General features: G+C 42.2%; 1 non-coding gene across 1 annotated transcript; it reads right to left on the reverse strand.

The window, feature by feature from the left end:
* Positions 1-14,293: 14,293 nt before the first annotated feature.
* Positions 14,294-14,367, reverse strand: TRNAT-AGU (transfer RNA threonine (anticodon AGU)). The gene has a single exon. It is a non-coding gene; the product is annotated as a tRNA-Thr (tRNA).
* Positions 14,368-19,173: the final 4,806 nt, after the last annotated feature.

Here is a 19,173-nt window from a genome sequence, read left to right on the forward strand (position 1 = left end):
ATCCATGTAGTGATATTTCTTATAAATAAATTTCTATTCTTAAATTCAGTTGCACAATATAAAGAAATAGAGGTTCCCCCCCGCCCCCCCCACTCTCTCTGGTTTTTTAGAAAAATTAGTATAAACCAGCATTTAGTAATTACACTGAGTGCTATGCCTTCAATCCTTTAGAGACTAATGTTCAGTCCCGGTTGTTTTTAAGTTATCTGAAAAACTAGCAAAGGACATAAAGCAGTTTCATAGACCGATTTCATGGAAGACATATTTAAATTGTTGATGTCGATGTCAGTCAAAATATTGTCTCTAAGGCCAGTGTTCTCAAACAGACATTTCTTTTGGTTGTGATGCAGGTTATTCTACTAAGAGAGATACAATCATTTTGATTTATGCCGTGACGCACATTACCACTATATTCAGAATTTTCGTGATTGAGGTAATGATTTTATATATATATACATGACACTCATTAAGGCCAAGACATCATTTTTGAAGCTCTAGTTTCAAGTAGATGCAATAAATAATGGATTACATTGTTCCAAAAGATATAGACATTATTTAATAACTGAAATTGAGGTATTATTACAAACCAATGTTTTCTTGTAAATGTAACCACAGTTCAAGCATGAGTGACTCTTTATCCTTCTGCTTTGACAATCATGCAAACCACTTTGTTTGAAAGGTCATTTTTAAATCATTTAAGGCACTATATCATTTTGTGTTGAATCAGAAAACAATTTAATTGTGAAATAGACATCTATACAATGATTGCATTTGATGGAAGCAACCATTTGGGATGTATAACTTAGATAATTCTGAATCAAATTCTAGAATGATATGTAAATAGATATACAATGTATTTTGTTTTGTAAAATATTGAGAGCTTAGGGTGTTATATTTTGATAACTGCTTATTTCCTAAGTATAGGATACTTAGATGTTTTTTAATGGCATCTTTGTTATTTTTAGGGTCTCCCAAGATATGATTTTTTATGTCCTGAGGATGGTCTCGGAAACGCAAGAATAGAGACCGAAACGTCGACGATTGCTTTTTCTACCGGATAATAAATTAGATTGTAAATAGGTAGAAAATCTTCTGCAATTGTTGTATAGAGAATTTTTGTAGATCAATTTATTTGTATGTTCTCTTACAATGTTGTATATCTATCATGTACCCTTGTAACAAATATTAAATCCAAATACTCTTTCATATACACACTTTCTTTTGCTCTCTTTTGTCTCAAAAAGATCACTGTTCAGTGACAAACAGAAATTAACTTCAAAAGACCTTTGTCAAAGTTGTTGTGCATTAACGGCATCAAATATATCAGGTCGTACAATTGTAGATATTTAAAATAATATTTGAAACATTAAGACAATTAAAACCCTTGAAGGTTCAATTACCATAACACTTACATATAAGTGAGGCTACTTCTGCTCAGGTCCCCTGCCCACGCTCAGTCTGCATTCATTAATGGTCCAGCCCAGCCCCAGCGAGAGACTAGGAATGACAACTCCGCTCCAATGGCAAAGAAGAAGGTATGAGAAACCCATCTGCCCCCAGAAAGGCCGCTCAGGTCCCCACTGGGTCACTGGCACCATCTGAACAGCACAGTTACAGCCCAAATCGTCCACTATGCTGCCCAAAAAGTTACCCACATCTGTAACTCAGATGCCAGCCCATTACCCAAGTGCCCGGCTCACCAATCCACCCTTAAACCTTATAATGATGACTGCAGGTATAATATACAGGTTATTGACGCTGACAAGTTCCCGGACTGGCCAAGGTTACTTAACCCCAATGCATTAAGCCCAGAGCTTAATTCAGAATTAGATTTGGTGTAAGGTGGGACCCCCACCTCCAGGCATCCATCCACTGCCACCTAATACCCTCCACCCACAGCCTGTGGACCCGACTGGGGCCACTTCATCAAAGACAAAAGTGGAGGGTCAGAATCTAAAGTTCATTCAATTGAACTACATCTAAAACACTTAAAATATAATCTCAAAATCAACAATTAGTAACACTTTCTCAGGGAAACTGCTGCACCCTTAATTGGACAACTGTCCCTGGCTGAAGACGGCTGATAGCCAGAACTCGGTCCTAGGATGCTTGATTCCGGTCCAGGAAAGACATGGCTTGGTAGTTCAGGCTGGACTGTTCCCATGAGGCACAGGGTCAAGACTGATTTGCATATGGCCATGTATGAACTGGGGTGGCTTGGTGAGCAAAATAACAATGGATTAAACCCAGATCTGTGACTGGGTGTGAATGTTTTGCCATTGTGCAGCATTCCGTTCATCATCTTGTTTGCTTTGCTTATCAATTTCAGCAGCCAAATATAGCAGAACACTACACCCACAGTAAATATTACTACAAATATATTTGAGTATATGCCTGCATTTAAAGATATCTTAGCCTGTTTTTTTACTCCCCATGCTATCTATCTGCTCATCTGTAGTCTTTGAATTCACAACAAGCAGCATGGAAAATCAATCATTAGAAGCACCATTTTCAGTATTTTTCTGCTTTTAAAAATAAATAGAGATAGGAAACACATTATTTTCTGCCTGTATTTATCTGTAAAAATCAGTAGAAATGGAAAACTGGGAGACTTAAATATAAGGGAGGCCACTTCTGCTCAGGCCCCCTGCCCATGCTCAGTCTGCATTCATTAATGGTCCAGCCCAGCGAGAGACTAGGAATGACAAATCCGCTCCAATGGGAAAGAAGGTATGAGAAACCCATCTGCCCACAGAAAGGCCGCTCAGGTTCGCACTGGGTCACTGGCACCATCGGAACAGCACAGTTACAGCCCAAATCGTCGACTATGATGCCCAAAAAGTTACCCACATCTGTAACTCAGATACCAGCCCATTACTCAAGTGCCCGGCTCACCAATCCACCCTTAAACCTTATAATGATGACTGCAGGTATAATATACAGGTTACTGACTCTGACAAGTTCCCTGGACTGGCCAAGGTTACTTAACCCCAATGCATTAAGCTCAGAGCTTAATTCAGAATTAGATTTGGAGTAAGGTGGGACCCCCACCCCCAAGCATCCATCCACTGCCACGAAATACCCTCCACCCACAGCCTGTGGACCCTACTGGGACCACTTCATCAAAGACAAACTGGAGGGTAAGAATCAGGGCTGGACTGGGAACTGAAAGCAGCCCTGGCAAATTTAGCCAGACCAGCCCCCATCCGACGCGTAGCGAGCGCGCGCAGTGTGTGAGCCCAACCACTTCAATCGGCTATTAAACACATTTCCTATCTATGAGATGCCCTGGCTTCTTCACATTCACTCCTGTTCAAGTACTTTCAGCCAGAATCAATAATCGTCATCTAGCTGTTCATCATGCTTTTTTTTTAAACATGTTCTTTCCCAGAAAGAAGGGCATTCTCCCCAGTTACCATTCTTTCCCTTGCTACTCTTTTTCCTAATCCTGCCTTCTAGGCTTTTTACTCAGATGTCAAATTCTCCATTCTTAAACTTTTGCCATTTTATTTTCCTCTCTTTTTCCTCTGCTCTCTTATCCTTTCATTTCTTATCCTCCTTGTCTCTCCCTTTTTCTAACCCATGTTCTAAATATATTCTCCCCTCTCATTCCATTGTGTTCCTTTCTTTTCCCTTTCACTCTTCCCTACCATTTCTCCATGATCACCTAAGATTTTTTACTTAATTCCTATCCTGGTTAATGCTCTCTCATTCCTCCCTCCCTTACCCTTGTTCATCCTTCCTTTCACCCCATTACTTGAATCCATTCCTTTTCTCATTTCTTCCTCTTGTTTCCTCTTCCTTCCACTTTGTTTCCCATCCTCAATGACCCACTGTTGTAGGGTAGACTGCGGCACAACTGAATTCTGGCAGAACATGCAAATATTCACGGGCATCAGCGCAAACTTAGCCATCACCCCCTCAGAGGTCTGGGACCGGACCGGTTCCCATCCAACTCCCGGCCCGGGGCCTCAGCCCTTCCCCCTTTTACTTTCCCAGGTTCAGTAATTCAGGAGGACAGGTCATAAAATGAGGAGTGCCACATCTGTGTGAAACTTGTCTCTAGTAAATGGAATATCTACATGCTAATTCCAATACTGTTGTTTGATTACATGGAGGCGAAATGGAGGCGTTGATTAAAAACTTTGCTTAGATCGAGTTTGTGGGCTGGGCCTGACAAACGTATCCACTCTCTCACAGTGGAGGAGCTCAGTGGAAGAACTGAATGCAGAATGTTGAACCATACGAATCATGTTTTTGCGTTTAATCAGTCCGCTTTAATTCATTTAGGTTTCCCAGACGTTTAACCACAGTGCACTGTAATTTCAGAGGCTCGTCTCCCCCCGCCACAAACGCACTTTTTCTGCTGATGCAGGCTGAATCAAGAAAGAACACCCCCGCACATTGAAATACCTATCACCTATGCTCCAGCACCAGCCTGCTGTATATAAGGACTGTAGTCCCAGATCACACCAGCATCCGTCTCCATAGAGCAGCCAACATGGAAAAGGTAAGAGCACATTTTCATGAACAATATTTGACGACAAAACCAGCCAGCCTTTAATGTATATGTTGTCAACGTGTCGGGTGGAAGCATCCATTTAGCACTGGTGGCGCCCTGTGCGACAATGTTTGTTGGCGCCCCCCCAATTACCACCTCTGCCATGGATTACCTCATTACCCCCATTTGACAATGCCCCCCCAAGTTTCCATAACCACTGTCTCTTAGATTCATTTAGTTTTATAGCACCTCTCATATGATTTTAAGATGTCAGAACACTTTACATCACACGCATTGCACAGAGACAATCCTCACTGTGCAAATCAGTATATAGGAAAGGTTACATATGACAGAGGCCTACAAGGAGTAGGAGTCACAGGTCATCCTTGTTGGTAGGCAGTGTAGTTTAAGCACAAATTCAGAATTTAATTTAATTTAAAATGTAACACAATTGTTTCTTTAATAATAAGATTTGATTTCTCCTCAAATGAATCCCTTTTGTAAAATTAGGACAACGACAGACTGGGCAAAAAAGATATGGCTCTAATATTTTCCTTGCAATTTACATGCAGCAGGCACATTAACCCTCTGCACTGTGAGGATTCATAACTTCTACTAGATAAAGCTCCGTTTTTTCTCCAGGAAGAACATTAATCGCCGGAGTTGTCATTTTTATTGATGTCTGGAATTTGCTGGGTCAATGTTTGGGGCATCAGGTGCTTTTGAAAGATGAACATGGCGCCCCCACCCCAAGTCAGCGCTCGCTCGCGCCGCCCTAGAGCCGGCCCTGTATCATAAAAGTTGTTTTCAGTATTTGCAGCATACTACTGATGGAAAATTAGGTTCTGAAACCGAGTTACTAGCGCAGAGGAGCCTAGTATTTGAATGAGCATTTATCACGAGAAGCAAACGCGTTATGAAGCTAGCTATCACCTGATGTGGCTTCTGCTAATCCACACATCATTTATATGTGGAGACTCAATTTTAAATGTTGAATACGGAGGAGTTAAAATTGTTGGCGTAGGAGACCAAAAATGTAAAGCCCTGCTTACTGTACGCATTCGATACTAAGGAGTTACACAATTTACTATCTTTAAACCCTCCAATCTCTCACGTCACAGTGCCCTGGGCCTGCACAATGCACCCTTACTTAAGTTTGACAGAAAGACTGAGCCAGCGCGCTGTGTTTCAATATTATGAGCACGCAGCCAATGGATTTAAGGATTGCATGCAATTAAAACGACTGGACGGTGTCCGGTCCAGTCGTGAATAGACTCATCTGCGTGCGGCAGTCCTGACAGGGGGAATATAATTAAGGGGTGTCTCGCTCTTTCCCAGTCTCTCCCTGGCCTCTGAGACGCCTGCCTCGCCTCCTCGACCTCGGAGTCACACTGCGCGCACTTTTAATTGCGTGAGCCAAATGCGCATGAGCATCACAGGCAGCAGACCCCACAAGTGCAACTAACTAAAACCACAGCGCGCAGACGCGGAGGAGGCGACATCTGCGCGCTGCCTGCGTCTACGCCACTCATCATTATCAATGATCACATGGTGAGGTGTTTATTAAAATTAATTATAACAAGTCCGGTATAGTAGGCTGCCTGCTGCTGCCTAAATAAAATTTAAATCGGCCGACGGGTCACTGCTCACGTCACGTCACGGAGGGTTCTTCTTAATGCAATGGTATGTTTAACTTTACTTTGTACGGTCGGTCGGACACGGCCAAATCGGCCCCCAGCAACAGAACTGGCCCCCCATCATAAAACCGGCCTCCACCCCATCCAGCCTACCGGGGGATTGCCCAGTGCCCGGAATTGTCAGTCTGGCCCTGGTCAGAATCTAAAGTTCATTCAATTGAAATACATCTAAAACACTTAAAATAGAATCTCAAAATCAACAATTATTAACACTTTCTCAGAGAAACTGCTGCACCCTTAATTGGACAACTGTCCCTATCCAAGCTAATAAGCATGGTAAATAGAAGTTTACCTTTGGCTTGGTGGTATTGTTTCACATAGGGGATGGCCAGATCTCTCTATCTCGGGTAACAGTAAGCCAAGGTAAGTACTTTCTTTGTTTTACCCCTTTCCAGATAGACTTATTTAGGAGAATGTGGATTATTAGTTGTGGTCGTTTGGAGACCACACCAAGTAATAGTACTTTAATTTAAACCTTATCTGAGCACTCAAACATTGTGCAAGGGGATGTAAATTCTTTCTCGCCTACTTACCATTGGTGAGCTGCATGTGAGAAAAAACTCCATCATATGGCGGTTAGCAGAGTTTGGCCAGAATTCTGCATTACAATTGTAACACGGAGTGGCCAAATCTCCACCACCTCTGCCAGCGGGCAGAATTATCACCCACCCTTAAGATAAAACTTCAGATGTTTCCATTAGAATTTGATATAAAATGTCAGTGGTGACTTTGGGAATTGACACAAACCTCCAGATAAACCTTCCAGTACCAGACACCTTACACGACAGGCGGCCACCATATCAGGAGACAGTGTCACAGACATGGTTTTTAAAAGCAGCATCAATGCTCCTGGGAAGGTTTTGAAAACTTTACCTAAACTCCATACGGAAATGTGCGTACTTGGCACAATACCCTAAAAGGGCTCTCTAGAACTGGACCCAACACTTCAGAAGTGGCTCCATGAGTTGGGCTCAATATGCCTGACTAATCTCTAAAAAGGTCCGCAACTGTCCCGACAAAGCAGCAAGGTTGAGACACAATGGAGCATATTACCAAGGGCCTTATCGCCGCTTTAGCCGGAATTTTTCCCGCTAAAGCGGCGATAATTTTATCGCCCTATTACCTACCTGTCGCTAACACCAGTTAGAGACAGCTAGTAGGAGATAGCGATCATCTTGAGGCCTACTTTGCATGTCACATAACAAAAGAGAAATTGCCAGTACTGATAACACCACAGTAACATAAATTCAAACCACAGTACTTGAGAAAAGATTCAAGACTGGATGCTAATTAATAGCCTTTTATTCTTATTTATGATTTTATCAAAAAGTACTTTTTTTATTTTTCGAAGACAAACATGTACAAAACAATTCAATGACCAAACTCAAAACTAAAGGTAATCATTCATCATATCACTCATATCACAACCAAACGATAAACAATCATTCAGGGGGAGAAGGGCAACACTTAATAGAGGAACTACAAAATTTATCAAAACATACAATATTTACAATATAATACAATACTATACATGAGACAAGAGAAGCCAAGTGTCTGCAAAAACACTTAAATAAATTCTTTCAATAATCAATCACTTTTAACGTACATTCCTATAACTAAGTGTTTGAAATAGTTCTTAGATTTTCTGAAAAAGGATCATGTACAAGGATTAGTGATAAGCAACAGTTGTTATATCATTTACGCTTATCGCTAGAGCAGACAGTGAGATGGCTGGGGCCTACGCGTTTCGAATCCCAATGGTTTGTAGGGATTCTCTTCAGGGCCGTTAGGGATCTCTGCAAAAAATGAAGAAAGAAGAGAAAGAAAAAAGGGGGGATTAGAAAAGACTCAGGATACAAGATTCACTTAATCACAAGATCAACATCAGTCACATACACTCAGTGTCTACCTAGGCTTCCTCAGGCTAACGCTCATTGGAGCGATTAAAACTGACTGATCTTGGGAGATTTATTTTAAGGTCTTAAGCAAAACCGCAGGTAGAGGTCTCTGTCAGAATTGACAAAGCTTTACTCACCTTCTGTGTTTTGAGAAATTAGGTAATCTCAAGTGGGGATTAGTTGACACAGTCGAATCGTGGTTGACCTGTGCAGAGGAATAAAACAATTTTTTCAGGGTGAAGAAGAAGTATATTGACTGTAAAGAACTGGAGATGTTGAGGGGGGGTCTCACCTGATGAAAAGTATATATGTATATATATATGTATTGGAAGCCGTGTCTATAGATGCTGTCAAGTTTTCGTATTTGGACGAGTCTTAGAAAGAAAATAGAAGAATGAAACATTCAGTAAGTCCTATCAAAAAGCGCTTGTGGCCAAAAGACACCATCAAAGTGGCTCCTTACCAATATGCGTTGTTCTACAACGAAAAATAAGTAGCACTTGTTCGCGGGTAAACGTCTGTCACAACCGGGCTTTCAATGTGATGTTCATCTGAAAGAACAGCAAACACCAGTGAGCGCCAGTGCGCATTGATTTTAATGGAATAAGTTGAAAAATAAGGCGGCAGCTTACCGGCGTTACAAGTCAGCTAGGTGTGGCCTCGATAGGTAAAGCACACTGTGATACTAGTTTCCAGACGCCTCGAGGCTGGAATAGAAAATGCAGCGCGTGAGGATCGATTACTTTACAGCAGCCGCAGGTGACAGGGGCGTGCAACGCGAGCAACGCGTTCGTTAGGGGGAGCTCAATCACGGCGTCATCTCAACAATAAATGCAACTCGGTGCTTACCAGCAGATATTTCTTCAGCGCCGTCAGCAGTGAATATTTAAACTAGAAAAAATATACGGAAGCCAAAGTAAGAAGCTAATTCTAAGCGCTTAAACTGGGAGTGAATTTCGCGCATTTACGGTTTCAAGTACTTACTTAATTAAATTGAGGCAAGTTTTCAAACGAGGCGGCGTCCAAGGCAGCACTACACACCGGCTCCTGCGCAGTAGCAGGTCGAGGTGCAACTGCTCTGCCTATATACATGGCTAATGAGCAGGGGGACCGCCCAGTCAGTGTACAGGGTTACATGAGAATTCTGGACTGGATCCCAGGTAACTCATGGATCGGAGTATCTCAAAAGCACAAACAGTGCAAGTGTTTGCCCAAATGTATTACATTACAGAGCAGAGGGATGAATATGATGCGGGTCATTTACAGCTTAAAGATTTCACTTAATTCGTTAAGTCCTGAAACTGCTGTATCGAACTTAACGATAAGGAAAGCCTCACGTTTAGATAGCGTCAAATTTAAATCGCCGCCTCTAGGATTTCGCTCTATTTTGGAGATTACTGTCCACTTTAGGTCACTCACAGTATGCTGAAGTCGCGTCCAATGTTGCACCAGGGGGGCATTTTCAACTTTCCTATTGATCCTGGATTTATGTTGCGAGATCCGTTGTCGGATCTCTTGATTGGTTTTGCCAATATATAACAATTGACATGGGCATATAATACCATATACCACATATTTGCTCTTACAGTTACTCATCGTGTCATGTTTCCATGACACTCCGTTATGCTGAAACAAGGATCCTTCCATAGTGGACTCGCAGCATAAACAGTTCCCACATTTGTGGTGTCCAAGGATGGGCGGCATCCCCATCATTTGTCGTAACGTTTGTGGTTTGGCAATGGGCATGGCAGCCCGGACAATATGGTTTGCAATATTATTTTCTTTCTTGAAGGCAAATAGTGGTTCATTTATTAAACTGGCATCGAGATTTTTGACCAAGTGCCAGTTCTGTTTGATCACCCTTTTTAGACGATTGGCATTGGGGCAGTAGGTAGTGACACATACTTGCTTTTCTAAGGCAGGTTTGGGTTTACGCTCTAGAAGTGTTTCGCGTGGGGTCCATTGTGCTCTCCTCATGCAATTTTTAACAAGTTTCTTTGGGTCAATGGCTCAATGATAGAACAGCTGATATTAAATTCAGCATTTCTGAATCCACCAGCAGGATCGCGTTCTTAGACGTGGAGGTCTTTCCTTCCGATGGTAAGCTTGCAACCACTTTGTACACTAAACCTACGGACCGAAACAAGTCACTCATGTTCAACAGCAATCACCCCAGAAATCTAAAAGAAAATCTCCCGTATGGGCAGTTCCTTCGAGTCCGCAGGAACTGCACGTATAAAAAAGATTTCGAACAACACTCAGAAAACCTCACATCTAAGTTATGTGAGAGGGGTTACCCAAAGAAACTTGTTAAAAATTGCATGAGGAGAGCACAATGGACCCCACGCGAAACACTTCTAGAGCGTAAACCCAAACCTGCCTTAGAAAAGCAAGTATGTGTCACTACCTACTGCCCCAATGCCAATCGTCTAAAAAGGGTGATCAAACAGAACTGGCACTTGGTCAAAAATCTCGATGCCAGTTTAATAAATGAACCACTATTTGCCTTCAAGAAAGAAAATAATATTGCAAACCATATTGTCCGGGCTGCCATGCCCATTGCCAAACCACAAACGTTACGACAAATGATGGGGATGCCGCCCATCCTTGGACACCACAAATGTGGGAACTGTTTATGCTGCGAGTCCACTATGGAAGGATCCTTGTTTCAGCATAACGGAGTGTCATGGAAACATGACACGATGAGTAACTGTAAGAGCAAATATGTGGTATATGGTATTATATGCCCATGTCAATTGTTATATATTGGCAAAACCAATCAAGAGATCCGACAACGGATCTCGCAACATAAATCCAGGATCAATAGGAAAGTTGAAAATGCCCCCCTGGTGCAACATTGGACGCGACTTCAGCATACTGTGAGTGACCTAAAGTGGACAGTAATCTCCAAAATAGAGCGAAATCCTAGAGGTGGCGATTTAAATTTGACGCTATCTAAACGTGAGGCTTTCCTTATTGTTAAGTTCGATACAGCAGTTTCAGGACTTAACGAATTAAGTGAAATCTTTAAGCTGTAAATGACCCGCATCATATTCATCCCTCTGCTCTGTAATGTAATACATTTGGGCAAACACTTGCACTGTTTGTGCTTTTGAGATACTCCGATCCATGAGTTACCTGGGATCCAGTCCAGAATTCTCATGTAACCCTGTACACTGACTGGGCGGCCCCCCTGCTCATTAGCCATGTATATAGGCAGAGCAGTTGCACCTCGACCTGCTACTGCGCAGGAGCCGGTGTGTAGTGCTGCCTTGGACGCCGCCTCGTTTGAAAACTTGCCTCAATTTAATTAAGTAAGTACTTGAAACCGTAAATGCGCGAAATTCACTCCCAGTTTAAGCGCTTAGAATTAGCTTCTTACTCTGGCTTCCGTATATTTTTTCTAGTTTAAATATTCACCGCTGACGGCGCTGAAGAAATATCTGCTGGTAAGCACCGAGTTGCATTTATTGTTGAGATGACGCCGTGATTGAGCTCCCCCTAACGAACGCGTTGCTCGCGTTGCACGCCCCTGTCACCTGCGGCTGCTGTAAAGTAATCGATCCTCACGCGCTGCATTTTCTATTCCAGCCTCGAGGCGTCTGGAAACTAGTATCACAGTGTGCTTTACCTATCGAGGCCACACCTAGCTGACTTGTAACGCCGGTAAGCTGCCGCCTTATTTTTCAACTTATTCCATTAAAATCAATGCGCACTGGCGCTCACTGGTGTTCGCTGTTCTTTCAGATGAACATCACATTGAAAGCCCGGTTGTGACAGACGTTTACCCGCGAACAAGTGCTACTTATTTTTCGTTGTAGAACAACGCATATTGGTAAGGAGCCACTTTGATGGTGTCTTTTGGCCACAAGCGCTTTTTGATAGGACTTACTGAATGTTTCATTCTTCTATTTTCTTTCTAAGACTCGTCCAAATACGAAAACTTGACAGCATCTATAGACACGGCTTCCAATACATATATATATACATATATACTTTTCATCAGGTGAGACCCCCCCTCAACATCTCCAGTTCTTTACAGTCAATATACTTCTTCTTCACCCTGAAAAAATTGTTTTATTCCTCTGCACAGGTCAACCACGATTCGACTGTGTCAACTAATCCCCACTTGAGATTACCTAATTTCTCAAAACACAGAAGGTGAGTAAAGCTTTGTCAATTCTGACAGAGACCTCTACCTGCGGTTTTGCTTAAGACCTTAAAATAAATCTCCCAAGATCAGTCAGTTTTAATCGCTCCAATGAGCGTTAGCCTGAGGAAGCCTAGGTAGACACTGAGTGTATGTGACTGATGTTGATCTTGTGATTAAGTGAATCTTGTATCCTGAGTCTTTTCTAATCCCCCCTTTTTTCTTTCTCTTCTTTCTTCATTTTTTGCAGAGATCCCTAACGGCCCTGAAGAGAATCCCTACAAACCATTGGGATTCGAAACGCGTAGGCCCCAGCCATCTCACTGTCTGCTCTAGCGATAAGCGTAAATGATATAACAACTGTTGCTTATCACTAATCCTTGTACATGATCCTTTTTCAGAAAATCTAAGAACTATTTCAAACACTTAGTTATAGGAATGTACGTTAAAAGTGATTGATTATTGAAAGAATTTATTTAAGTGTTTTTGCAGACACTTGGCTTCTCTTGTCTCATGTATAGTATTGTATTATATTGTAAATATTGTATGTTTTGATAAATTTTGTAGTTCCTCTATTAAGTGTTGCCCTTCTCCCCCTGAATGATTGTTTATCGTTTGGTTGTGATATGAGTGATATGATGAATGATTACCTTTAGTTTTGAGTTTGGTCATTGAATTGTTTTGTACATGTTTGTCTTCGAAAAATAAAAAAAGTACTTTTTGATAAAATCATAAATAAGAATAAAAGGCTATTAATTAGCATCCAGTCTTGAATCTTTTCTCAAGTACTGTGGATTGAATTTATGTTACTGTGGTGTTATCAGTACTGGCAATTTCTCTTTTGTTATGTTCTATGCAGGCTCAGCCATACTGATTAGAGCCAACCCTTAGTAGTTTATTAATTTGCATGTCAGCGATAATTATCGCTAATGACATGCAAAGTGGGCATGCCAAGATGTTAGCGACTGTAAACAGTCGCTAACATCGCTATCTCCTATTACCTACTTTTGGAAATATTCGCGCTAAGCGCGAATATCTCCAAAAGCTAACGCCTGCCCAGAGCAGTTCTTAGCCATGTTATCCAATGGTAGGTGGATAACATGGCTAAGAGCATTAGCTCGGTAATGCATGAATATTGCTGACTTTTCTGCGATATTCATGCGTTCGGCCGATTTTTATCACTTAGGAGATAAACCTTGATAATAGCAAGGCTCCTAAGCGATAAAAATAGGCGATGCACGGCGATAAAATAATAGCCGCTAACCAAGCATAGCGATAATTATCGCTTATGCTTGGTAATACGCCCCAATGTTCCAAATGAATCCTTTGTAAATATACCCAGCACTCTCCATAAGGCCTTATTTGTGTTGTGTACACCATCTACTAGTAAAACTGATTCCGTTTCCTGCAGGTTTTATTACCGCTCCCTCTGCACCCCAACATTACACATGGCCTACTCTCAGTATATCATGTAAGTGAAGCTTGCAATGCCGCTGCCTGTGCTGTAACCATCTGAATTCTAAAGCTATGTCTACACTGCTGCTGCCTGTGCTGTGCCTGTTCTTGAAACAATGAAGTTTGAACCTCTTCTGCCCCTTCAGTAACAGTCTCAGTAATGGAAGGTTACTCTGGTGCTGCCTGTGCTGTGCCTGTTCATGAGGCACTGAAGCCTGAACCTCTTCTGCCTGTTCTGTAACAGTCTTATTAACTGAAGTCGTCCCTGCTGCTGCCTGTGCTGCACCTGTTCTTTGAAGCTTGCATTACCGCTGCCCATTCTGTACATTGATGTGAGTAAAACTTTGAAAAATATTTTCACAACACAAAGCCAAACCGATTGGCTTTGTCAATGGTTCTTTGAAAATTATAAGTTACACATGATTGGTGGTACAATACTTCTCAAATTAACACCAGGCTTGTTTTCTAGCTTGCAAGGATTGTGTCTGCACGTGGATGATTGTAGCAGCAACATCGTGGATTTGAAAACAATGTATTTTTCTGTCAAAAAATTGATTTAACTAAGTCTTTTGGGACTATGCGACAAAAATATAGGCACTGCTGAGATTCGAACTCAGGATCTCCTGTTTACTAGACAGGCGCTTTAACCAACTAAGCCACAGCGCCGCCTGCAGGCCCGACTGTCACGCTCCATTTCTTAGTGAAATGCCAAGCAGTGCAAAATGTCCAACGTGCAAAGTTTTATTCCTTTTCATCTGCTCCCAAGGGAAAATGGAGAACACAGAAAACCTGATACACAAATGGAAAAATACAAGGGTCATGAAAATTGTATATCCGTACACATACATATCTGTATTCATGCACTATGAATTTCTTACAGTATGAATACGATAGGTCGATTGAGTAAGTGAAATACATAACTGAAAGTACAAAAGTAAACAAGAGTGCAATGTTACAAAGGCCTCCCATATATATAAGATACATATGAATGTCTACGTAGGTAAAGCGCGTGCCCTTTCCTGCTCCTCTCGTGACCCCCCTACCCGCCCCTCCTGTGCAGCACAGAGGTCACCGCCACATCCTGCATCTGTAAAGCGCCGATGAACTCACAAAGAAATCAAAGTGTTTAAAATGTTTAATGTTTTCTTCGATACCTTGTCTCCATCTGCAAAGATTAAAAAGACTCTATGTTGCTCGCACATTTCTCACCAGAGCACAAATGTTAACTCTGATTTAAACAGCGCTTCAAAGGGTGCACTTTAATATTGTTTATACGACACTTTTTGTTCTTGTGCAAATATTTGTTTATTTGATCGTTGCTTATTATTATTTTTTAAATGCAGTAAAGAATTGAAATACAAAAAGCAGAGTCCCACAAAAACCTGGTGGCTGTGTTACCGAGGGTGTTTGCCGGTGTTTGCCAGGCCTACAGGGCCCGAGGGCTGGTATTATAGGTCTGTTTGTTGGCCGGTTAATGAGCTGCTTCGCCGATTTATACTGTTGATTTCTCTATTATTGCTTGTAGCGAGCTCAAATCCATTGTCAATCAGCCAGCACATCACACTGGTATTTACCAGAATAAACAACAGTCCTTACTGTAAGGAAAACTAAAAAGAGCAGTGGCCAGTACGGGGATCGAACCCGCGACCATGGCGTTATTAGCACCACGCTCTAACGAACTGAGCTAACCGGCCGACACACATTAATATTATTGGAATATGCACACGTTTGCACTCTTGCTATCGAGGTGACTCACATGCTGAGTCAGCATTTTATCTGGTCGACCTTCCTTAGCTTCAGCAGCATTGTAACGACACAGGGCAAATACCTCAACAGACATGCAGATGGGACATTACTAGCTCATCACCAACCACATGGAGGCGCTCAGACACTGATGGGCCGACTCAGACCGTACACATATCAGGAAGCGACCACCAAGGAACAGGTACATTACTTGGAGAACTGCACTCAATGCGCCTGAATAACAAGAACGACACGGTGAACTGCTCGAGAGAAGGATGGCGTTGGCGTAAATCCTGGAATCACTCATCTGCCCCCGTCATGCAGCTCCCACCTCCCCCCTCAAACAAGCATTGGTCATGCCAATTGGTTTCGCCATATTAGTGTGTTATGAAAATATGTCCTCGGTGCAGTGCAGAGTTGGAGAAGCAATCCAGAGAGCGTGCTGCTGTCCTCGTTCGCAGGCAGGAGCACTTTAACCCTTAGTCTGCCCCCTGCAGTCATGAACCCTCTCAGTGCATAGCTACCAAGGATTCAGACTGCTTATGGTTGACATTTCCGTAATGTCAGTGTAATTATGAGTGATATTCGGGTACTATGACTGACACTTTCCCGCAAGCAAAACCAAGAAATAAAGACGAGGGAAACCTGTAAATACGAGACATTAAACCCTCACTGCTGCCAAGTTTTCAGTGTACTTATGAGCGACATTGACCTACCAAAGCCGGCAGCAATTATTCAACTAGCACCAGGCAGTCAGACACCAGAGCTGCAAGGCACCAGCAGGGTCGGACTGGCCTTGTGGGCAATCAGGCAGTTCTTGAAGGGCTGGTCTGAGCGGTCAGTGGGTGGGATTTTTAGGCCTGTTTTATGGTCTGGTGGGGTGTTTTTTTTACTGTTGATTTCCCTGATAATAGTATGAACATTACCTGTAGCAAGCCCAATCCATGCAGTTTTCTGGACCTTGCAAAACACCCTGACAGCATGTCTTTACAAGTTAAAAACTGGCCCAATGAGCAAACATGGGCACTTTTTTTAGCAGTCAAATTCCCTAATGGGGGCCACTTGTATTTTGCTGCCAGGCCAATTTTCTCTACCATTACGAACCTGGGTACCACCAACCAGGAGTAGAATCTCAAAGGAGAAAATCATAGGGCCCAAACAAAATTACATAAGGGGCAATACGCATGCCTACAGATACTGCGGCTGCATTGTGATGCCGCGACAGAAGGTTTAAGCCATTCTTTTATAGAGGAGGACAGAAAACAGGAAGAAGCAATAGTCACATCACTGGCCTCCATACTGGATTGGTAGAAACACTAAAAAGGGGAAAAAAGCACCATTCTGTACTGGGCTAGCCAGGGAACCGGTACCAGTTATTTGTTCGATGTAAAAGGGCGTTAAACAATTGTGAAATTAGCCTTGTGGTTCTGGCTGTATATTCAAGCTTTCTGCCCACCTTCAAGTCATTTCTTTTGATAGACGTCCTTGACTTTGGTATTTCCTTACGCAAACGCCAGAATTCTGCGAATTCCGGCCTTTGCGGATCGCAAATGGCTTGATACATCTAGGCCAAAGATTCTCCCCACAGGGATTTCACAGCAGATTTCGGACTGCTCCTCCTGACACCTGCGAGAAGAGAAGAAAAAAAAAAGAAAAAGAATAACAGCTTTCTAGAGGCAGGAGAGGCAGGCCATGGCGCGCAGCCGATAACGGCCCACCTTTCCTTTCTACCACTAATGCTTAACCTGGTGGATGGTTTCCTGACTTTTAGATATAGTTTAAAGTGACCTATCCACAGAGCACATTGGGGTATTTAATCCTAAAACCATGCATGCAACTAAAAACAGCAGGGCCCATGTATAATGCGCGCCGTGCTTCATATGAAGATAGCAGCCAGGAAACTCATGGCATTATATAAAGTTGCCACATGAACCAGCAATTCATCATGCTACATATACATGTTAGAGTGCACAGGTAGGTGATGCTCACCTGTTGCACATGCTGAAACATCCTATGTAAAGCACCAAGACTAAACCTAGGCCTGGAGGAAACAAAGGCTCTATACAATTTAACAGCAGTGGTTTAAAGGGGCTAGCAGAAGAATGATGTCATGATACACGTAAAAAACTTTAGCTACTGTCATCAAACCAAGCAATATTCTAGAGTGCCTATTTATGGTGGCTGTTAGAGATGCTGGGCAGGGAGCAAAGAGTTGTTCTTTTTTTCCCCTCTGGGTGCCCTTATAATGATTAGGATGGACAGAGGATCTCAATGAGAGGTGCATTTTCTTAACTTCACTGATATAAAAAAAAATGAAAATGATGCCAGCACTCATGCACAGATTAGTTCACAAAGGTGAACCATACCTGAACATAAGTAGGGTGCCGGGTATTATGGTATTTATTTTTTAAACATTTCTGTCTGTATTTATCCATATTTATTTTTTCACCATCTTATTAGCATTTATACATATTTATTTTGTGGTTTGCGAATAAGTGGAGTCAAAATTGGTACATTTCCACATTTATTTAACTGATTAACATGAACTCATACTTTGATGCCTGTTGTGCTTTATCAATTGCAGCAGCCAAATATAGCAGAACACTACACCCACAGTAAATAGTACTACAAATATATTCTAGTATATGCCTGCATTTAAAGATATCTTAGCCTGTTTTTTACTTCCCATGCTATCTATCTGCTCATCTGTAGTCTTTGAATTCACAACAAGCTGCATGGAAAGTCAATCATTAGAAACACAATGTTCAGTGTTTTTAAGCTTTTAAAAATAAATAGAGATTGGAAACACATTATTTTCTGTCTGTACTTATCTGTAAAAATCAGTAAAAATGGAAAACTGGGAGCCTTAAATATAAGTGAGGCCACTTCTGCTCAGTCCCCCTGCCCATGCTCAGTCTGCATTCATTAATGGTCCAGCCCAGCGAGAGACTAGGAATGACAACTCCGCTCCAATGGCACAAAAGGAGGAAGTAGAAACCCATCTGCCTCCAGTAAGGCTGCTCAGGTCCCCACTGGGTCACTGGCACCATCTGAACAGCACAGTTACAGCCCAAATCGTCCACTATGCTGCCCAAAAAGTTACCCACATCTGTAACTCAGATTCCAGCCCATTACCCAAGTGCCCGACTCACCAATCCACTCTTAAACCTTATAATGATGACTGCAGGTATAATATACAGGTTAATGACTCTGACAAGTTCCCTGGACTGGCCAAGGTTACTTAACCCCAATGCATTAAGCCCAGAGCTTAATTCAGAATTAGATTTGGAGTAAGGTGGGACCCCCACCCCCAAACATCCATCCACTGCCACAAAATCCCCTCCACCCACAGCCTGTGGACCCGACTGGGACCACTTCATCAAAGACAAAAGTGGAGGGAAATAATCTAAAGTTCATTCAATTGAAATACATCTAAAACACTTAAAATATAATCTCAAAATCAACAATTATTAACACTTTCTCAGAGAAAATGCTGCACCCTTAATTGGACGACCGTCCCATCCAAGCTATTAAGAATGGTAAATAGAAGTTTACCTTTGGCTTTGTGGTATTGTTTCACATAGGGGATGGCCAGATCTCTCTGTCTCGGGTAACAGTAAGCCAAGGTAAGTACTTTCTTGGTTTTAACCCTTTCCAGATATACTTATTTAGGAGAATGTGGGTTATTAGTTGTGGTGGTAGGGGACCACACCAAGTAATAGTACTTTA

This window comes from Lissotriton vulgaris, chromosome 12 (genome assembly GCF_964263255.1).
Source record: "Lissotriton vulgaris chromosome 12, aLisVul1.2, whole genome shotgun sequence".
Classification (NCBI taxonomy): Eukaryota; Metazoa; Chordata; class Amphibia; order Caudata; family Salamandridae; genus Lissotriton; species Lissotriton vulgaris.